The 20,254-nt window shown below is 50.5% G+C and overlaps 4 non-coding genes and 1 pseudogene across 4 annotated transcripts; all 5 read left to right on the top strand.

Moving 5' to 3' along the window:
* Positions 1–2,426: 2,426 nt before the first annotated feature.
* Positions 2,427–2,611, top strand: LOC137354285 (U2 spliceosomal RNA). The gene has a single exon (XR_010970345.1). It is a non-coding gene; the product is annotated as a U2 spliceosomal RNA (small nuclear RNA).
* A 386-nt stretch (positions 2,612–2,997) lies between these two features.
* On the top strand, positions 2,998–3,188 carry LOC137354092 (U2 spliceosomal RNA). Its single transcript, XR_010970241.1, has one exon. It is a non-coding gene; the product is annotated as a U2 spliceosomal RNA (small nuclear RNA).
* Positions 3,189–3,574: 386 nt separating this feature from the next.
* Positions 3,575–3,765, top strand: LOC137354081 (U2 spliceosomal RNA). Its single transcript, XR_010970230.1, has one exon. It is a non-coding gene; the product is annotated as a U2 spliceosomal RNA (small nuclear RNA).
* A 386-nt stretch (positions 3,766–4,151) lies between these two features.
* Positions 4,152–4,342, top strand: LOC137355097 (U2 spliceosomal RNA). The gene has a single exon (XR_010970739.1). It is a non-coding gene; the product is annotated as a U2 spliceosomal RNA (small nuclear RNA).
* A 386-nt stretch (positions 4,343–4,728) lies between these two features.
* Positions 4,729–4,837, top strand: LOC137354689 (U2 spliceosomal RNA; annotated as a pseudogene).
* The last annotated feature ends 15,417 nt before the right edge of the window (positions 4,838–20,254 follow it).

Genomic DNA, 20,254 nt, shown 5'->3' with positions numbered 1-20,254 from the left:
CTGTATGACGCGAAGCCCACAGACAGCAGAGCCTCCCAGTCCTTCCTGTCATCTATCACAGAGGTCTTAGATGACAGCAGGAGGGAGGGACTGGACAAGCCGCTAACTCTGGACGAGCTGACAAAGGCCGTCGAGTCTTTCGAGGCGAGTAAAACTCCCGGGAGCGACGGCTTACCGGTCGAGTTGTACTCGGCCCTGTGGGATTGGGTCGGCCCGGACCTGCTGGAAGTATACGAGAGTATGCTCCTGGCCGGTAGCATGTCAGAATCCATGAGAAAAGGCATCATCACCCTCATTTACAAGCAGAAGGGGGAGAGGGTAGAAATCAGAAATTGGCGGCCCATCTCACTGCTTAATGTTGATTACAAGATTCTGTCCAAAGTCATAGCCAGTCGAGTCAAGTCTGCTCTGGAGCTGGTGATTCACCCCGATCAGACCTGTACTGTACCCGGCAGGAAGATCTCTGATAGCCTCGCGCTACTCAGGGATACGATCGCCTACGTACGGGACAGGAGGGTGGACACCTGCCTCATCAGCCTGGACCAGGAGAAGGCTTTTGACAGGATATCGCACACCTACATGATGGACGTGCTTTCCAAAATGGGGTTTGGGGAGGGAATCTGCAATTGGATCCAACTGCTCTACACAAACATCAGTAGCGCAGTCTCAATCAACGGGTGGGAATCTGAAAGTTTCCCGATCAAATCTGGAGTCAGACAGGGCTGTCCTCTTTCCCCGGTCTTGTTTGTTTGCTGTATTGAACCCTTTGCTGAGTCTATTAGGAAGGATGCGAGCATAAGAGGGGTGACAATCCCAGGCAGCGGAGGCACTCAGGTCAAAACCTCCCTGTACATGGATGACGTCGCCGTCTTCTGCTCGGATCCGCTGTCCGTGCGCAGACTGATGAGCATCTGCGACCAGTTCGAACTGGCCTCGGGAGCCAAAGTTAACCACGGCAAGAGCGAGGCCATGTTCTTTGGGAACTGGGCCGACCGATCCTTTGTCCCCTTCACCGTCAGGTCAGATTACCTGAAGGTGCTGGGGACATGGTTCGGAAGTGCCGGGGCGTGCACCAAAACATGGGAGGAGCGAGTAGCCAAGGTACGACAAAAGTTGGGCACGTGGGGGCAGCGATCTCTCTCCATTGTGGGTAAGAACCTGGTCATCAGGTGCGAGGCGCTCACGTTGTTGCTCTACGTGGCGCAGGTCTGGCCCATACCCCACTCCTGCGCCGTGGCAGTCACCCGAGCCATTTTCCGCTTCGTCTGGGGATCTAAAATGGACCGGGTCCGGAGGGACACGATGTTCAAATCTCTGGACATGGGCGGGAAAAATGTACCCAACGTGGCCCTCATCCTGATGACCACCTTCGTGTGCGGCTGCATCAAGCTATGTGTAGATCCCCAGTACGCAAACTCCAAGTGTCACTACGTGCTGAGGTTCTATCTGTCCCCGGTGTTGCGAAGGATGGGCCTGGTCACATTGCCGCGGAACGCTCCGTGCAGTTGGGACGTGCCGTACCACCTATCCTTCGTGGAGCAGTTTCTGCGGAAAAACACCTTTGACCACCGGTCCATCAGGCAGTGGTCTGCACGGAATGTCCTCAAGGCCCTACGGGAAAAGGAAACGGTGGATCCTGTCGGATGGTTCCCCGAGCAGACCGTCAAAGTCATTTGGCGGAATGCCTCATCACCAGAACTTTCAAACAAGCACCAAGACGTAGCTTGGCTGGTGGTGAGAAGGGCCCTCCCCGTCAGATCCTTCATGCACACCCGAAGTCTCGCCCCCTCCGCACAGTGCCCCCGCGTTGGCTGTGGTGGGGAAGAGACGGTCGCCCACCTCCTCCTGGAATGTGCCTTTGCAAAGCAGGTGTGGAAAGAGATGCAGTGGTTTTTGTCAAGGTTCATCCCAAGCAGCTCTGTAACACAGGAGTCTGTGCTCTACGGGCTGTTCCCAGGGACGCACACCGAGACAAACATCAACTGCTGCTGGAGGGCTATCAATTCGGTGAAAGACGCCCTTTGGTCTGCCCGAAACTTGCTGGTCTTCCAGCGCAAAGAGTTGTCCACCACCGAATGTTGCAGACTGGCACATTCCAAGGTCCAGGACTACGTGCTGAGGGACGCACTAAAGCTTGGGGCAGCCGCAGCAAAGGCTCAATGGGGAAAGACCACAGTGTAAGGTTCCCCCACCAAGCTAGACTGAGGGGCTGGATCCATGGGAAGCCCCTCGAACTGTATCGTTAATATTCTGAATTGCTGTAAATGTAAAACTGTAATTGACATGACAATTGTGAAACGGAAGGGTTGGGAAGAAACTCATGATAGTATTGAAGGAAACTGATCTCCCTTGCAATGTTTGTATTTTTTGGTGCTGTTTGGAAACTGTTTGGCAATGTAATTTTTACAGATTTTTATGAATAAAGTATATTTTGGAAATAAAAAAAAAAAAAAAAAAATCTGTTCTTATCAGTTTAATATCTGATACGTCCCCTATCTGGGGACCAAATATTAAATTGATTTTTGGGACAGGGAGATGGAACAGGGGCTTGCCCCGTCCACTCCATGCATCCACCTGGTATTGCAGTGTTTCCAGGAGCGGTGCAGCTTCTCCCCTCCATGGGGGCGAGACCCCTGCTGAAAAATAGAATTCGCAATAGTGACGGCGCTGCTGCTCGGCTGACTTTGCTGCAGTTTTCCGTGGGCGCTACGCTGCCCCCTGTTGGATTGCCCCGCAGTTGCAGGCCGCCCTTTGCTGCCCAGCGCGCGCGTGTCTTTTTTCCTGAGCAATGCCTCGCGCAGAAGCGCAAGGAATGGCTGCGCGTGGCGTGCACGCGTGCTTTCCTTTCTGCTTGCAAGGCCCGGCAACAAAAGGAGCTCTGGCTCAAAGACCGCCCGCCGTCGCCTCTTTCGCCCTAAGCTCGCCCGCCCGGCGGCTACTTTGACGTAGAGGCCGCACGCCGGGCCTGACGCGCGCAGCAAACGCAGTTTTACGGCCATCGCTTCTCGGCCTTTTGGCTAAGATCAAGTGTAGTATCTGTTCTTATCAGTTTAATATCTGATACGTCCCCTATCTGGGGACCAAATATTAAATTGATTTTTGGGACAGGGAGATGGAACAGGGGCTTGCCCCGTCCACTCCATGCATCCACCTGGTATTGCAGTGTTTCCAGGAGCGGTGCAGCTTCTCCCCTCCATGGGGGCGAGACCCCTGCTGAAAAATAGAATTCGCAATAGTAACGGCACTGCTGCTCGGCTGACTTTGCTGCAGTTTTCCGTGGGCGCTACGCTGCCCCCTGTTGGATTGCCCCTCAGTTGCAGGCCGCCCTTTGCTGCCCAGCGCGCGCGTGTCTTTTTTCCTGAGCAATGCCTCGCGCAGAAGCGCAAGGAATGGCTGCGCGTGGCGTGCACGCGTGCTTTCCTTTCTGCTTGCAAGGCCCGGCAACAAAAGGAGCTCTGGCTCAAAGACCGCCCGCCGTCGCCTCTTTCGCCCTAGGCTCGCCCGCCCGGCGGCTACTTTGACGTAGAGGCCGCACGCTGGGCCTGACGCGCGCAGCAAACGCAGTTTTACGGCCATCGCTTCTCGGCCTTTTGGCTAAGATCAAGTGTAGTATCTGTTCTTATCAGTTTAATATCTGATACGTCCCCTATCTGGGGACCAAATATTAAATTGATTTTTGGGACAGGGAGATGGAACAGGGGCTTGCCCCGTCCACTCCATGCATCCACCTGGTATTGCAGTGTTTCCAGGAGCGGTGCAGCTTCTCCCCTCCATGGGGGCGAGACCCCTGCTGAAAAATAGAATTCGCAATAGTAACGGCACTGCTGCTCGGCTGACTTTGCTGCAGTTTTCCGTGGGCGCTACGCTGCCCCCTGTTGGATTGCCCCGCAGTTGCAGGCCGCCCTTTGCTGCCCAGCGCGCGCGTGTCTTTTTTCCTGAGCAATGCCTCGCGCAGAAGCGCAAGGAATGGCTGCGCGTGGCGTGCACGCGTGCTTTCCTTTCTGCTTGCAAGGCCCGGCAACAAAAGGAGCTCTGGCTCAAAGACCGCCCGCCGTCGCCTCTTTCGCCCTAGGCTCGCCCGCCCGGCGGCTACTTTGACGTAGAGGCCGCACGCCGGGCCTGACGCGCGCAGCAAACGCAGTTTTACGGCCATCGCTTCTCGGCCTTTTGGCTAAGATCAAGTGTAGTATCTGTTCTTATCAGTTTAATATCTGATACGTCCCCTATCTGGGGACCAAATATTAAATTGATTTTTGGGACAGGGAGATGGAACAGGGGCTTGCCCCGTCCACTCCATGCATCCACCTGGTATTGCAGTGTTTCCAGGAGCGGTGCAGTTTCCCCCCTCCATGGGGGCAAGACCCCTGCTGAAAAATAGAATTCGCAATAGTAACGGCACTGCTGCTCGGCTGACTTTGCTGCAGTTTTCTGTGGGTGCTACGCTGCCCCCTGTTGGATTGCCCCGCAGTTGCAGGCCGCCCTTTGCTGCCCAGCGCGCGCGTGTCTTTTTTCCTGAGCAATGCCTCGCGCAGAAGCGCAAGGAATGGCTGCGCGTGGCGTGCACGCGTGCTTTCCTTTCTGCTTGCAAGGCCCGGCAACAAAAGGAGCTCTGGCTCAAAGACCGCCCGCCGTCGCCTCTTTCGCCCTAGGTTCGCCCGCCCGGCGGCTACTTTGACGTAGAGGCCGCACGCCGGGCCTGACGCGCGCAGCAAACGCAGTTTTACGGCCATCGCTTCTCGGCCTTTTGGCTAAGATCAAGTGTAGTATCTGTTCTTATCAGTGCTTATTTGATTGAGAAGAGACCATGATCATTGCCTTTTGATCCTGGGGAAGCTTTGAGTAAAATGGCTATAACCAATTTTCGAGCTTCGGGCCAGGGAGTGCGCAACACCGTTCGGGTGGTCGTGAAGGACAAGGAAGGAGTTGCACCGGTCGATCGCACCTTCTTCATCAAGAAAATTCTCTTTGATTGCTGCGGATTTCAAGCGACGGATGTCTTCTGCCTGCAGGATTTCCCCAGCAGTGGATACTTTGACGTGACGTTCCGGAACGTGGCGGGATGCATCAAGTTCCTGAAGGCGTTCAAGGAGAAAGGGGACCGGGCTCCACTGTCGATCCTCACAGCGGAGCCGCTCTTCACGCTTCCGTCACAACGGGACCGGGTGGTGACGATTCACCTCTACAGCCCCCATGTTCCGGTGGTGGATGTACTCACCTTTCTCGCCAGGTACGTCGAGGTGGCCGGCAGCAGCACTGATGTCAAGGACCCCTTTGGGATCTGGACCAGCAAGCGGCAGGTCAAGGTGACCTTGAAGGTAGATCCCAGTGGAGCCATCATCCACCCTCCCTCCAGCTTCGCTATCGGGGGAAGTCGAGGCTTCTTGGTCTACGCTGGGCAGCCCAGAGTTTGTCGCACCTGTGGCAAATCTGGTCACATGGCAGCCAACTGCAGCACGGTTGTTTGCAAGAACTGCAAGGAGGAAGGCCATCAGACCAAGGACTGTAAGCAGACTAAGCGTTGCAACTTGTGCAGTGCGGCAGGCCATCTCTACAAGACCTGTCCCAAACGTTGTCTCAGCTATGCTCAGGCGGCAAGGTCCAAGGAATGGCAGGGCGAAGGTTCGACGAAGGCGTCTGCGGTTCGAAAGGAGACCAGCAACCTTCTCCGCAGTGAGGAACTTCAACCTGAGAAGGAAGGGGAGGCGGCTGAAACCAACGACCCAGCACCTACCCAGCGCCCGGAAACCCCTCCTCCACAGACAGAATCAATGGAGGAGGAGGCAGCAGATGGACAAACAGGTCAGTGGCAAGTGGTCCAGAGGAAAACCACAAAGAAAAAACATCCCAAAGCCACCACCCAAACCAGTGGCAAGAGGAGGCTCTCTTCTGAATCAGACTGCAACAACTCCTCTTCACTGGACGGGGAAATGCTGGAACGACAGCCCCTTCAAAAGAGGCGGCAGAACTCCGAGATGGATGAGAAAGCATCCCAGCCCCCGGGCACTGGAAGCTGTGATGGGCCCGGCGTGCCCCAACCCCAATTCCCCACACGTAACGACGTGGCCAACGCATCTCAGCTCTGCGACACCGGGAGCAAAGACACGTCTGGCGCACCTGAGCTCCGGGAGACCGGGAGCTGTGATGTTTTCGAGGAGGAACAGATGGAAGCAGCTGAGGACAACCCAATCCTCTCTGCCTACAAGACCCCCCCGATGTCACCCGAGCGGCACAAACCCTGCATGAAAAATCAGGAGGGGTTTCTGAGCCCAACCAACGTGAAACTGCTTGCGCATACGATGGGTATGCAGGAACATCCCGAAGGGGAAGGACTGGGACTAGCGAGGACAAATGGTATGGGAAGCAACAACTAATTTTTAGTAAAAAATGGGTGTAAGAATTGCTTCCATTAATGTGCGTAGCATTAAATCGACTACGCGATGGGTTTCAACCTTGGATTACCTTGCCAAGGTCAAAGCTGACCTACTGTTTCTGCAGGAGTGTGGAATACCACACCTCAGCACCTACAGGCAGTGGTCGCGATGGTGGTCCCACGGGCCATCGATCTGGTCGGGGGGTAATGACTGCCGTTCCTCCGGCCTGGGTATTCTGCTGCGGGGAGGTAACTTCACCATCTCCGAAGTTAAGGAGGTGGTGGGCGGCCGCCTCCTCGTAGCAGACGTGATGTACAACAACGCTCCGCTCCGGTTGATCAACGTGTACGCCCCGGTACAACGCAGCGAGCGGCTGACCGTCTTCCAGCAGCTCCCACTGCTGCTGGCGACGTCCAGGCCGGTCATCCTAGGCGGTGACTTCAACTGCATCATCGATGCGGCTGGACAATCCGGCAGTGACGACAGCAAACTGGACGCTACGTCCAGATTCCTCATAGAAACAGTTAAGGATGCCAAACTGCACGACGTCTTCAGCAAACCTGCAGACGGAGCGCAGCGCAGATACACATGGTCAAGATCGGACGGGTCTGCCCGTTCCAGGATTGACTTCCTGTTTGTGTCCCGTGCTGTCACGGTCGGATCCACCGACGTCAAGCCGGTGTTCTTCTCCGACCACTGCCTCTTACTGGCCGACTGTCACTTACAGGACGACCAGCGGGTTGGCAGAGGGACGTGGAAGCTCAATGCGACACTGCTGACCCCAGAGAACGTTGAGGAACTCAAAAGGGATTACAATGGTTGGAGGACCGTGAAACCCCTCTTTGAGTCTCCAGTTCACTGGTGGGAAGCGATTAAGGAGAACATCAAGAGGTTCTTCATCCACAAAGGTGTTCAGAAGGCGAGAGAGAGACAGAGGGAACTGTCCCGACTCCAGAAAATTATGCAAAATCTACTCCGGTTGCAGTCAATGGGGGTCGAGGTCAAGGAGGACCTCCAAGAGGTGAAGAGCCAGCAGGCCTCGCTCTTTGCCAAGGAGGCCTCCAAGATCATCTTCCGGTCCAGAGTCCGCTCCATCGAGCAGGATGAGACGTGCTCGCGTTACTTCTTCCAAAAGGTACACAGAGAGAGCTCTGTTATCAGCAGCCTGAAGGAAGAAGATGGCTCGGTAACGTCTTCGCAGTCCGACATACTAAGGATCAGCAAATCCTTTTATGCTGGGCTGTATGACGCGAAGCCCACAGACAGCAGAGCCTCCCAGTCCTTCCTGTCATCTATCACAGAGGTCCTAGATGACAGCAGGAGGGAGAGACTGGACAAGCCGCTAATTCTGGACGAGCTGACACAGGCCGTCGAGTCTTTCGAGACGAGTAAAACCCCCGGGAGCGACGGCTTACCGGTCGAGTTGTACACGGCCCTGTGGGACTGGGTCGGCCCGGACCTGCTGGAAGTATACGAGAGTATGCTCCTGGCCGGCAGCATGTCAGAGACCATGAGAAAAGGCATCATCACCCTCATTTACAAGCAGAAGGGGGAGAGGGCAGAAATCAGAAATTGGCGGCCCATCTCACTGCTTAATGTTGATTACAAGATTCTGTCCAAAGTCATAGCCAGTCGAGTCAAGTCTGCTCTGGAGTTGGTGATTCACCCCGATCAGACCTGTACTGTACCCGGCAGGAAGATCTCTGATAGTCTCGCGCTACTCAGGGATACGATCGCCTACGTACGGGACATGAGGGTGGACACCTGCCTCATCAGTCTGGACCAGGAGAAGGCTTTTGACAGGATATCGCACACCTACATGATGGACGTGCTTTCCAAAATGGGGTTTGGGGAGGGAATCTGCAATTGGATCCAACTGCTCTACACAAACATCAGTAGCGCAGTGTCAATCAACGGGTGGGAATCTGAAAGTTTCCCGATCAAATCTGGAGTCAGACAGGGCTGTCCTCTGTCCCCGGTCTTGTTTGTTTGCTGTATTGAACCCTTTGCTGAGTCTATTAGGAAGGATGCGAGCATAAGAGGGGTGACAATCCCAGGCAGCGGAGGCACTCAGGTCAAAACCTCCCTGTACATGGATGACGTCGCCGTCTTCTGCTCGGATCCGCTGTCCGTGCGCAGACTGATGAGCATCTGCGACCAGTTCGAACTGGCCTCGGGAGCCAAAGTTAACCACGGCAAGAGCGAGGCCATGTTCTTTGGGAACTGGGCTGACCGATCCTTTGTCCCCTTCACCGTCAGGTCAGATTACCTGAAGGTGCTGGGGACATGGTTCGGAAGTGCCGGGGCGTGCACCAAAACATGGGAGGAGCGAGTAGCCAAGGTACGACAAAAGTTGGGCATGTGGGGGCAGCGATCTCTCTCCATTGTGGGTAAGAACCTGGTCATCAGGTGCGAGGCGCTCACGTTGTTGCTCTACGTGGCGCAGGTCTGGCCCATACCCCACTCCTGCGCCGTGGCAGTCACCCGAGCCATTTTCCGCTTCGTCTGGGGATCTAAAATGGACCGGGTCCGGAGGGACACGATGTTCAAATCTATGGACATGGGCGGGAAAAATGTACCCAACGTGGCCCTCATCCTGATGACCACCTTCGTGTGCGGCTGCATCAAGCTATGTGTAGATCCCCAGTACGCAAACTCCAAATGTCACTACGTGCTGAGGTTCTATCTGTCCCCAGTGTTGCGAAGGATGGGCCTGTTCACATTGCCGCGGAACGCACCGTGCAGTTGGGCGGCGCCGTACCACCTATCCTTCGTGGAGCAGTTTCTGCGGAAAAACACCTTTGACCACCGGTCCATCAGGCAGTGGTCTGCACGGAATGTCCTCAAGGCCCTACGGGAAAAGGAAACGGTGGATCCTGTCGGATGGTTCCCCGAGCAGACCGTCAAAGTCATTTGGCGGAATGCCTCATCACCAGAACTTTCAAACAAGCACCAAGACGTAGCTTGGCTGGTGGTGAGAAGGGCCCTCCCCGTCAGATCCTTCATGCACACCCGAAGTCTCGCCCCCTCCGCACAGTGCCCCCGCGTTGGCTGTGGTGGGGAAGAGACGGTCGCCCACCTCCTCCTGGAATGTGCCTTTGCAAAGCAGGTGTGGAAAGAGATGCAGTGGTTTTTGTCAAGGTTCATCCCAAGCAGCTCTGTAACACAGGAGTCTGTGCTCGACGGCTGATCCCAGGGACGCACACCGAGACAAACATCAACTGCTGCTGGAGGACTATCAATTCGGTGAAAGACGCCCTTTGGTCTGCCCGAAACTTGCTGGTCTTCCAGCGCAAAGAGTTGTCCACCACCGAATGTTGCAGACTGGCACATTCCAAGGTCCAGGACTACGTGCTGAGGGACGCACTAAAGCTTGGGGCAGCCGCAGCAAAGGCTCAATGGGGAAAGACCACAGTGTAAGGTTCCCCCACCAAGCTGGACTGAGGGGCTGGATCCATGGGAAACCCCTCGAACTGTTTCGTTAATATTCTCAATTGCTGTAAATGTAAAACTGTAATTGACATGACAATTGTGAAACGGAAGGGTTGGGAAGAAACTCATGACAGTATTGAAAGAAACTGATCTCTTTTGCAATGTTTGTATTTTTTCGTGCGTGTCTTTTTTCCTGCGCAATGCCTCGCGCAGAAGCGCAAGGAATGGCTGCGCGTGGCAACTGCTAAGTCTCTTCGACTCGCCACGCTTTAGCCCCGCCTTTATGGCTGCCCGCCAACTCTGGCGATCACTGGCAACTGACTCCCATGACTTGTGATCAATGTCACAGGACTTCATGTCGTGTTTGCAGACGTCTTTAAAGCAGAGACATGGATGGCCAGTTGGTCTGGTACTAGTGACAAGCTCGCTGTACAATGTGTACTTGGGGATCCTGCCAACTTCCATGCGGCTCACATGGCTAAGCCATCTCAGGCGCCGCTGGCTTAGTAGGGTGCATAAGCTGGGGATGTTGGCCGCCTCGAGGACTTCTGTGTTGGAGATACGGTCCTGCCACCTGATGCCAAGGATTCTCCGGAGGCAGCGAAGATGGAATGAATTGAGACGTCGCTCTTGGCTGAGGTACTTTGTCCAGGCCTCGCTGCCGTAGAGCAAGGTACTGAGGACACAGGCTTGATACATTTGGACATTTATGTTCTGTGTCAGTGCGCCATTTTCCCACACTCTCTTGGCCAGTCTGGACATAGCAGAGGAATCCTTTCCCATGCGCTTGTTTAATTCTGCATCGAGAATACTGCATACTAACTTTTTGTGGTTCATGTACCAGGACACCCAGATCCCTCTGTGCCGCAGAGTTCTGCAATCTCTCCCCATTTTAATAGTATTCTGCTTTTCTATTCTTTCTGCTGAAGTAAATAAGTTCACATTCTCCCACATTATACCCCATCTGCCAAAAGTAACCTATCTCTCTCCCTTTGTCGACTCTGGACCTCCTCTTGACAACTTACTTTCCTACCTATCTTGGGATGTTGGCAAATATAACTATCATACATTTGGTCCTTTCATCGAAGTCATTGATATAGATTGTAAATAGTTAAGGCCCCGCACTGACCCTTGTGGCACTCCACAAATTTACAGCTTGTCAATCTGAAATTGCCCCATTTATCCCCACTCGCTGCGTCTTGTTAGCGAGCCAGTCCTTTTATCAGTGTTACCCCCATCCCCCATTACACCATGAGCTCTTTGCTTGTGTAATAACCTTTGGATGTGGCACCTTAACAAATGCTTTTTGGAAATCCAAGTGCACCACATCTACAGATTCCCCTTTATCTACCTTGCTTGTTAATTCCTCAAAGAACTCAAATAACTTAGTTCAGACACAATTTCCCTTTCACAAAACCATGCTGACTCTGCCTGATCCTGTTGCTTTTCTAAGTATCCTGCTATTGAAATGATTTGTGACTTTAATCATATATACGGACTAAACCAAATCAGGCATCCATCCTGATGAGTCTCCTTTTAATTAAGTTCAAACTAGGTCCACAGGTCACTGAAAGTGGCAACGCAGGTGGATAAGGTAGTCAAGAAGGCATACGGCATGTTTGCCTTCATCGGTCGGGGCATCGAGTATAAAAATTGGCAAGTCATGCTGCAGCTGTACAGAACTTTAGTTAGGCCACACTTGGAATATTGCGTGCAATTCTGGTCGTCACACTACCAGAAGGACGTGGAGGCTTTGGAGAGGGTACAGAGGAGGTTTACCAGGATGTTGCCTGGTCTGGAGGGCATTAGCTATGAGGAGAGGTTGGAAAAACTCGGATTGTTTTCACTGGAATGACGAAGGTGGAGGGGCGACATGATGGAGGTTTACAAAGTTATGAGTGGCATGGACAGAGTGGATAGTCAGAAGCTTTTTCCCAAGGTGGAAGAGTCAGTTACTAGGGGACATAGGTTTAAGGTGCGAGGGACAAAGTTTAGAGGGGATGTGCGAGGCAAGTTTTTTACACAGAGGGTGGTGAGTGCCTGGAACATGCTGCCAGGGGAGGTGATGGAAGCAGATACGATAGCGACGTTTAAGAGACATCTTGACAAGTATATGAATAGGAAGGGAATAGAGGGATATGGGCCCCGCAAGTGCAGAAGGTGTTAGTTTAGGCAGGCATCAAGATCGATGCAGGCTTGGAGGGCCGAATGGTCTGTTCCTGTGCTGTATTGTTTTTTGTTCTTTGTTCTAGACAGATTCCGTTAGACACTTGTTTGGGTCTGAAGAACTGAACTAGTCTTCCCTCAAAGAAAGAAAACTAACAGAATATGACTATCTTTCGGATAGCCGAATTTTAATAATTATCACTGTCATAAATATCCCAGATATTATAAGGGTCTGGGAAACTCTAAATAAGTATCTCCCCACTGAAGGAGATACAGAGAGGGGATTCTTGTAGCATTCTGTATACAACATGAGATGATTTATTAACTTTTATGTATTTATTAGAGTTGAACATGTAATACATTTTAAGCGACTAAGTATACCACAATATCAAAGATTACTAAAACATGATCTTATTTCTAAAATAGATTCCAAAAGTTCAACCTTGACAATGTTACAGCAAAATATCTTAGAATAGCCATCAAAATTCAAAGTAAACTGTTACCTTAAATTCCCCGAGTAAGCCTCCTGCTTAACAAGACAAAACACTCGGTGAAGAGCAGAATTCTCTTGTCATGCAGTCAGCTGTTCTTACCATAGGTTGAAAAGCATTGATGAGGAATTCAATACTTCTGGTATTTCGATTCAAAACTCGCGTTTATACTGTTTCTAATCTATCATCTCATCTTTTGGAATGTAAGTGTTATCTTTCTGTGTGTTTTTCCTTTTGTTATCCATATATGGTAATATCATGAGCGACCATTCCCACTTAATTATTTGCTGAGAATTCCCTTCTCTTGAAGTTGAGCTTTTACCTGGTCAAAATGTTTGCAATTGGGTTTACATGGCATCTGTTTTTGTAATTACCTTTCCATTTTGTGACTGATCATCTGTGATGGTCCATTGATGGTACTTTGTACCATCCTCTGAAGTCAGTCTGTCTATATCACTAACACTACCAACTAATTAAAATTATAGTTACCAGTATGGACTTCATATAGCATGTTTCGGTATATTTCATCTTCTAATTCCATTGTAACAGAAGACCTTGGAATGGATTTTTTAAACTTAAAAGGTGTTTCTGGTTCACATTCTATTGTAACAGGGATGTTTATGAATTTTTAACTCTGCCCTTGAAAGGGAATTTCAGTGCGTCTTGAAAACTGACCATTTTATTCAATCTTAAATTCTAAAAGGTAGAATGTATTAGTTATATCCAAATTCTACCTCATGAAGACTATTATGCCTTTGTTTCATCACATTATAACCACCTCAATAATAGATTCTATCTTTGGGCTAACTGGCCTTGAGTTTCCTGCTTTCTGTCTCCTTCCTTTCTTGAATGAAGGTATTATATTTGTGATTTCCAATTTGCTGGGACCCTTCTAGACTCTAAGGAATTTTGAAAGATTATAACCAATGCCACTACTATCTCTGCAGTCACTTCTTTTCAGACCCGAGGATGCAAGCCTTTTAGTTTTGGTGACTGCAGCTTTGACAGTAGCGAAGGTGCGAGAGCGAGCTGACAGCTGGGAAGTCAATTTCAGTGGAAGTTTAAAAGTTAATCCCTTTTGTTTTCGGAGGACCAGGGACCGCTGGGACCAGGGACTGCTGGGTAAGGAAAAACTATATATTTGGGTGGTGGCTGTACCCGAGACACTACACGTGTAGTGTCTCCCACCCACCCTCCTCCTCTAACCAAAATAAAGGACTCTGTTGTGTTGATAAGGTAAGCTTTTTATTTAAGAAGTTCTGTCCGTTGGATTGCTAACCTTACAAGTTTTGACATTTTTTTTTGGTTTTTCAGTAGATTTGTTGGGAATTTAGAATAGAGGGAATGGAAGTTAAGGCAGATTAATGTTCCTCCTGCAGAATGTGGGAGGTAAGGGTCGCCAAGAGTGTCCCTGCTGACTGAATCTGCGGGAAGTGAACCCAACTCCAGCTCCTCGAGAACCGCGTTAGGGAACTGGAGCTGGAGCTGGATGAACTTCGGATCATTCGGGAGGCGGAGGGGGTTATTGAGAGGAGTTATGGGGAGGTAGTCACACCTCAGGTAAAAGAAGTAGGTAGATGGGTTACCGTCAGGGGAAGGAGAGGGAACCAGCAGGCAGTGCAGGGATGCCCTGTGGCCGTTTCCCTCAACAACAGGTATACCGTTTTGGATACTGTTGCGGGGGACGACTTACCAGGGGTAAGCAATGGGGTACAGGTCTCTGGCACAGAGTCTGTCCCTGTTGCTCAGAAGGGAAGGGGGAAGAGGAGCAGAGCATTAGTCATTGGGGACTCCATAGTTAGGGGAACAGATAGGAGGTTCTGTGGGAACGAGAGAGACTCACGGTTGGTATGTTGCCTCCCAGGTGCCAGGGTTCGTGATGTCTCGGATCGTGTTTTTGGGATCCTTAAGGGGGAGGGGGAGCAGCCCCAAGTCGTGGTCCACATAGGCACCAACGACATAGGTAGGAAGAGAGATGGGGATTTAAGACAGAAATTCAGGGAGCTAGGGTGGAAGCTTAGAGCGAGAACAAACAGAGTTGTTATCTCTGGGTTGTTGCCCGTGCCACGTGCTAGCGAAGCGAGGAATAGGGAGAGAGAGGAGTTGAACATGTGGCTGCAGGGATGGTGTAGCAGGGAGGGTTTTGGTTTCCTGGATAATTGGGGCTCTTTCTGGGGTAGGTGGGACCTCTACAAACAGGATGGTCTTCACCTGAACCAGAGGGGACCCAATATCCTGGGGGGGAGATTTGCTAGTGCTCTTCGGGGGGTTTAAACTAATTCAGCAGGGGAATGGGAACCTAAAATGTAGTGCCAGTGGACAGGATGTTGAGAGTAGTGAGGTCAGGGATAAGGTTACAAGGACGCAAGAGGGCACTGGCAAGCAAGAACCTGGTTTAAAGTGTGTCTACTTCAACGCCAGGAGCATCCGGAATAAGGTGGGTGAGCTTGCAGCATGGGTTGGTACCTGGGATCTCGATGTAGTGGCCATTTCGGAGACATGGGTAGAGCAGGGGCAGGAATGGATGTTGCAGGTTCCGGGATTTAGATGTTTCAGTAAGAACAGAGAAGATGGTAAAAGAGGGGGGTGTGGCATTGTTAATCAAGGAAAGTATTACAGCGGCAGAAAGGACGTTTGAGGACTCGTCTACGGAGGTAGTATGGGCCGAGGTTAGAAACAGGAGAGGTGAGGTCACCCTGTTAGGAGTCTTTTATAGACCTCCAAATAGTTCCAGAGATGTAGAGGAAAGGATAGCGAAGATGATTCTCGACAGGGGCGAGAGTAACAGGGTAGTTGTTATGGGGGACTTTAACTTTCCAAATATCGACTGGAAATACTATAGTTCGAGTACTTTAGATGGGTCAGTTTTTGTCCAGTGTGTGCAGGAGGGTTTTCTGACACAGTATGTAGACAGGCCAACCAGGGGCGATGCCACATTGGAAATGGTACTGGGTAATGAACCCGGCCAGGTGTTAGATTTAGATGTAGGTGAGCACTTTGGTGATAGTGATCACAATTCGGTTAGGTTTACCTTAGCGATGGGCAGGGACAGGTATATACCGCAGGGCAAAAATTATAGCTGGGGGAAAGGAAATTATGATGCGATTAGGCAGGATTTAGGATGCGGAGGATGGGGAAGGAAACTGCAGGGGATGGGAACAATCGAAATGTGGAGCTTATTCAAGGAGCAGCTACTGCGTGTCCTTGATAAGTATGTACCTGTCAGGCAGGGAGGAAGTTGTCGAGCGAGGGAGCCGTGGTTTACTAAAGAAGTTGAAGCGCTTGTCAAGAGGAAGAAGAAGGCTTATGTTAGGATGAGACGTGAAGGCTCAGTTAGGGCGCTTGAGAGTTACAAGCTAGCCAGGAAGGATCTAAAGGGAGAGCTAAGACGAGCAAGGAGAGGACACGAGAAGTCATTGGCGGATAGGATCAGGGAAAACCCTAAGGCTTTCTAAAGGAAAATCAGGAATAAAAGAATGACTAGAGTTAGATTAGGGCCAATCAAGGATAGTAGTGGGAAGTTGTGTGTGGAATCAGAGGAGGTAGGGGAAGTGTTAAATGAATATTTTGCGTCAGTATTTACAGTAGAGAAAGAAAATGTTGTCGAGGAGAATACTGAGATTCAGGCCACTAGGCTAGATGAGATTGAGGTTCACAAGGAGGAGGTGTTATCAATTTTGGAAAGTGTGAAAATAGATAAGTCCCCTGGGCCAGATGGGATTTATCCTAGGATTCTCTGGGAAGCTAGAGAGGAGATCGCAGAGCCTTTGTCCTTGATCTTTATGTCGTCATTGTCGACAGGAATAGTGCCGGAAGACTGGAGGATAGCAAATGTTGTCCCCTTGTTCAAGAAGGGGAGTAGAGACAGCCCTGGTAATTATAGACCTGTGAGCCTTACTTCGGTTGTGGGTAAAATGTTGGAAAAGGTTATAAGAGACAGGATTTATAATCATCTTGAAAAGAATAAGTTCATTAGCGATAGTCAGCACGGTTTTGTGACGGGTAGGTCGTGCCTCACAAACCTTATTGAGTTTTTCGAGAAGGTGACCAAACAGGTGGATGAGGGTAAAGCAGTGGATGTGGTGTATATGGATTTCAGTAAGGCGTTTGATAAGGTTCCCCATGGTAGGCTATTGCAGAAAATACGGAAGTATGGGGTTGAAGGTGATTTAGAGCTTTGGATCAGAAATTGGCTAGCTGAAAGAAGACAGAGGGTGGTGGTTGATGGCAAATGTTCATCCTGGAGTTTAGTTACTAGTGGTGTACCGCAAGGATCTGTTTTGGGGCCACTGCTGTTTGTCATTTTTATAAATGACCTGGAAGAGGGTGTAGAAGGGTGGGTTAGTAAATTTGCGGATGACACTAAGGTCGGTGGAGTTGTGGATAGTGCCGAAGGATGTTGTAGGGTACAGAGGGACATAGATAGGCTGCAGAGCTGGGCTGAGAGATGGCAAATGGAGTTTAATGCGGAAAAGTGCGAGGTGATTCACTTTGGAAGGAGTAACAGGAATGCAGAGTACTGGGCTAATGGGAAGATTCTTGGTAGTGTAGATGAACAGAGAGATCTTGGTGTCCAGGTGCATAAATCCCTGAAGGTTGCTACCCAGGTTAATAGGGCTGTTAAGAAGGCATATGGTGTGTTAGCTTTTATTAGTTGGGGGATCGAGTTTCGGAGCCACGAGGTCATGCTGCAGCTGTACAAAACTCTGGTGAGACCGCACCTGGAGTATTGCGTGCAGTTCTGGTCACCGCATTATAGGAAGGATGTGGAAGCTATGGAAAGGGTGCAGAGGAGATTTACTAGGATGTTGCCTGGTATGGAGGGAAGGTCTTACGAGGAAAGGCTGAGGGACTTGAGGTTGTTTTCGTTGGAGAGAAGGAGGAGGAGAGGTGACTTAATAGAGACATATAAGATAATCAGAGGGTTAGATAGGGTGGATAGTGAGAGTCTTTTTCCTCGGATGGTGATGGCAAACACGAGGGGACATAGCTTTAAGTTGAGGGGTGATAGATATAGGACAGATGTCAGAGGTAGTTTCTTTACTCAGAGAGTAGTAGGGGCGTGGAACGCCCTGCCTGCAACAGTAGTAGACTCGCCAACTTTAAGGGCATTTAAGTGGTCATTGGATAGACATATGGATGAAAATGGAATAGTGTAGGTCAGATGGTTTCACAGGTCGGCGCAACATCGAGGGCCGAAGGGCCTGTACTGCGCTGTAATGTTCTAATGTTCTAAAATGTTCTAAAGCCATCAGGTCCTGGTTTATTAGGTTTAATAGTTTTCCCGGTACCCTTTCCTTGGTGATTGTTTGTTTAAAGTTTCTCCCTCCCTTTCACCTCTTGATTATCAAGTATCTTTGGGAAGTCTTCTACAGTGATGACGGTGCAAAATACCTGTTTAACGCTTCTGCCAGTTCCTTGTTTTCCATTATTAATTCCCCAGATTCACTCTCTAGAGGACCATCACTTGTTTTAGTTACTCTTTCCTTTATAAATACTTGTAGAAACTTAGTATCTGGTTTTGTTTTCCTCGCTAGCTTTCGCTTCTATTGTAATTTCACCCTCACCATTTTTTTAATCATCCTTTGCTGGTTCTTATCTGTCCAAACTTCTGACTTGCCACTAATCTTTGCAGAATTGTGCAGTGTTTCTTCCAATTTGATACTATCCTTAACTTCCTTATTTAGCCACAATGAGGCATCCTTCTCAGTCTTTCTCACTGGGATAAATCTTTGAGAGTTATTAAATATCTCCTTAAAAGTCTGCCACTGCATCTCTACTGGGTGATACAAGAATGTTGAAGGGCTGAAAACAAAATCGTCTTCACTAACGTGCGTTGCTTTTACTGTGTGAATGAAGTGTGCCAGCATGTACCGATCTTGGCTCCTTCCATTATATCATTGGTCTTTCAGAACTGCCAATGTATGGAGTAACATCATTGCTATGCCAGTATCACTCATGTGCATCTCCACGGATGTAGTAATATGGACAATAGCTCAGTAGTCTGCTGCCAGTAATGTTGGACACAAAAGTGTTGCAGATGCAGACTGCTGCACAACAGGTGAACGAGGGTGCTGTGTGGCATGCAGAGCCCACAGTGGTTCCTATAGCATGAAGAACCCTGCTGTGCATTCCTAGCTCACTGCTCGCCCTGCATGCGGTGCCTGGATGCTCTCTGTCCTCCCTTGTGCCTTTCCTGCTGTAAGTCCTTAGCATCCTCATCATCTGAGGATGAGTCCTGCTCATGTCTCTGCTCATCCTGCAAGCCCTTCCCCCTATTAAGTGTGTAGTTGTGCAGAGCACAGCAGACAGCAACAATGCAAGCTACCCTTTCCAGCTTGTACTGCAGGGCACCACCCGATCTATCCAGGCAGCGGAATCACATTTTCAGCATGCCGATCGCCTGCTCAGTGATGGCTCTTGTCGCTCTGTGGCTGGCGTTGTATCTCCCTTCTGCAGTGGTGGGGTTTTTTATTGGTGTCAGGGGCCATGTATGCAAGGCGGAGCCCTTGTCTCCAAGAAGCCACCCCTCCATCTGAGCCATTTCATTGAACAGCAATGGCAGCTGGGACTGGCGCAGGATGAAGGCATCATGGCAGCTGCCTGGAAAGCGGGCACAGATTTGCATGAATCGTTTCTGGTGATCACATGCAAGCTGCACATTGAGTGGAAGCCTTTATGATTTAGATATTCAGCTGGTCGCCCGTCGGGAGCCTTGATGGCCACATAGGTGCAATCTGTAACCCCTTGTACCTGTGGGAATTCAGCATTGGAGATGACACCGGTGGCCCTCTGGGCTTGGCTTTCAGGGTCTGTCATGAAATGGATATAGTCACCAGCCATCTGGTACCGGGCATCGGTGACCTCCCTGATGCAATGGTGAACTGCTGACTGTGTGACCCCAAAAAGGTCTCCGGAGAGCCCCTGAAATGATGCAGAGGTGTAAAAATTGAGAGCCTCTGTCACCGAGAGTGCCACAGGCATAGGATGTCCCCTGAAGCCCCTGGGCTGCAGGTCGTCATTCAGCAGGGCGCAGAGATATGTCACTGCCTCTCTTGACATCCGCTGTCATCTCTGACACTGGCACTCTGACATCTACAGGTCTGTCATGTGGGATCTGTAGATGTCCGGTGATTTGTAGTGGCGAGCTCTCCTTGGGTGCTGCTGTTCGTGACCGAGACGGGCCTCTGTGTGGGCTACAACTGCGGTACATATGGATCCTCTCAAGAAGCATATCAATTAATATCGGGTGAACCATCCCCATCGTCAAGTTGCAATTCAACTCAGTTCCTTCAATTCTTCCAAGGTTCCTGACAGGGCAGAGAATGATGTTGAGTGGTACATCAGGTGCTTTCGTGTAGCAGTTATGTGGCATGGCATTGCCCATCTTAGCTCCCACTAAGAATGGCACCACATGACCACATAAAGATTGCACAAGTTGCATCGATTGGCCCACAAGGCATATAAGCTTCACACGCTTACCATCTCTGGCACTCTCTCCATATACAGGGTGCCTTGAGAGCTATTGTTCCTTCATTAACAGGCAATCAATGGCACAGAGCTGCCAACCTTTCCGGAGGGCAGAATCGTAATGGCTCCCAACACCTCTTCAGTGAGACCCCTGAAAATCTGAACTTGCCTTCGCTGGCGAAAACATCTGACTCCGATGTCCCGTCGGCTTTTCTATTCGTGAATGGGACGGCACATGACTGCCGCCCATTCACCCTAAAATGCTGAAGTGTACATCGAGAGGGAGCAGGCTGCGCAATCGGGAGAGGTAAGTAGTGTTTTGAA

Source organism: Heterodontus francisci, chromosome 41, assembly GCF_036365525.1.
Source record: "Heterodontus francisci isolate sHetFra1 chromosome 41, sHetFra1.hap1, whole genome shotgun sequence".
Taxonomy (NCBI): Eukaryota; Metazoa; Chordata; class Chondrichthyes; order Heterodontiformes; family Heterodontidae; genus Heterodontus; species Heterodontus francisci.
This window is presented reverse-complemented; position numbering and strand designations above follow the sequence as displayed.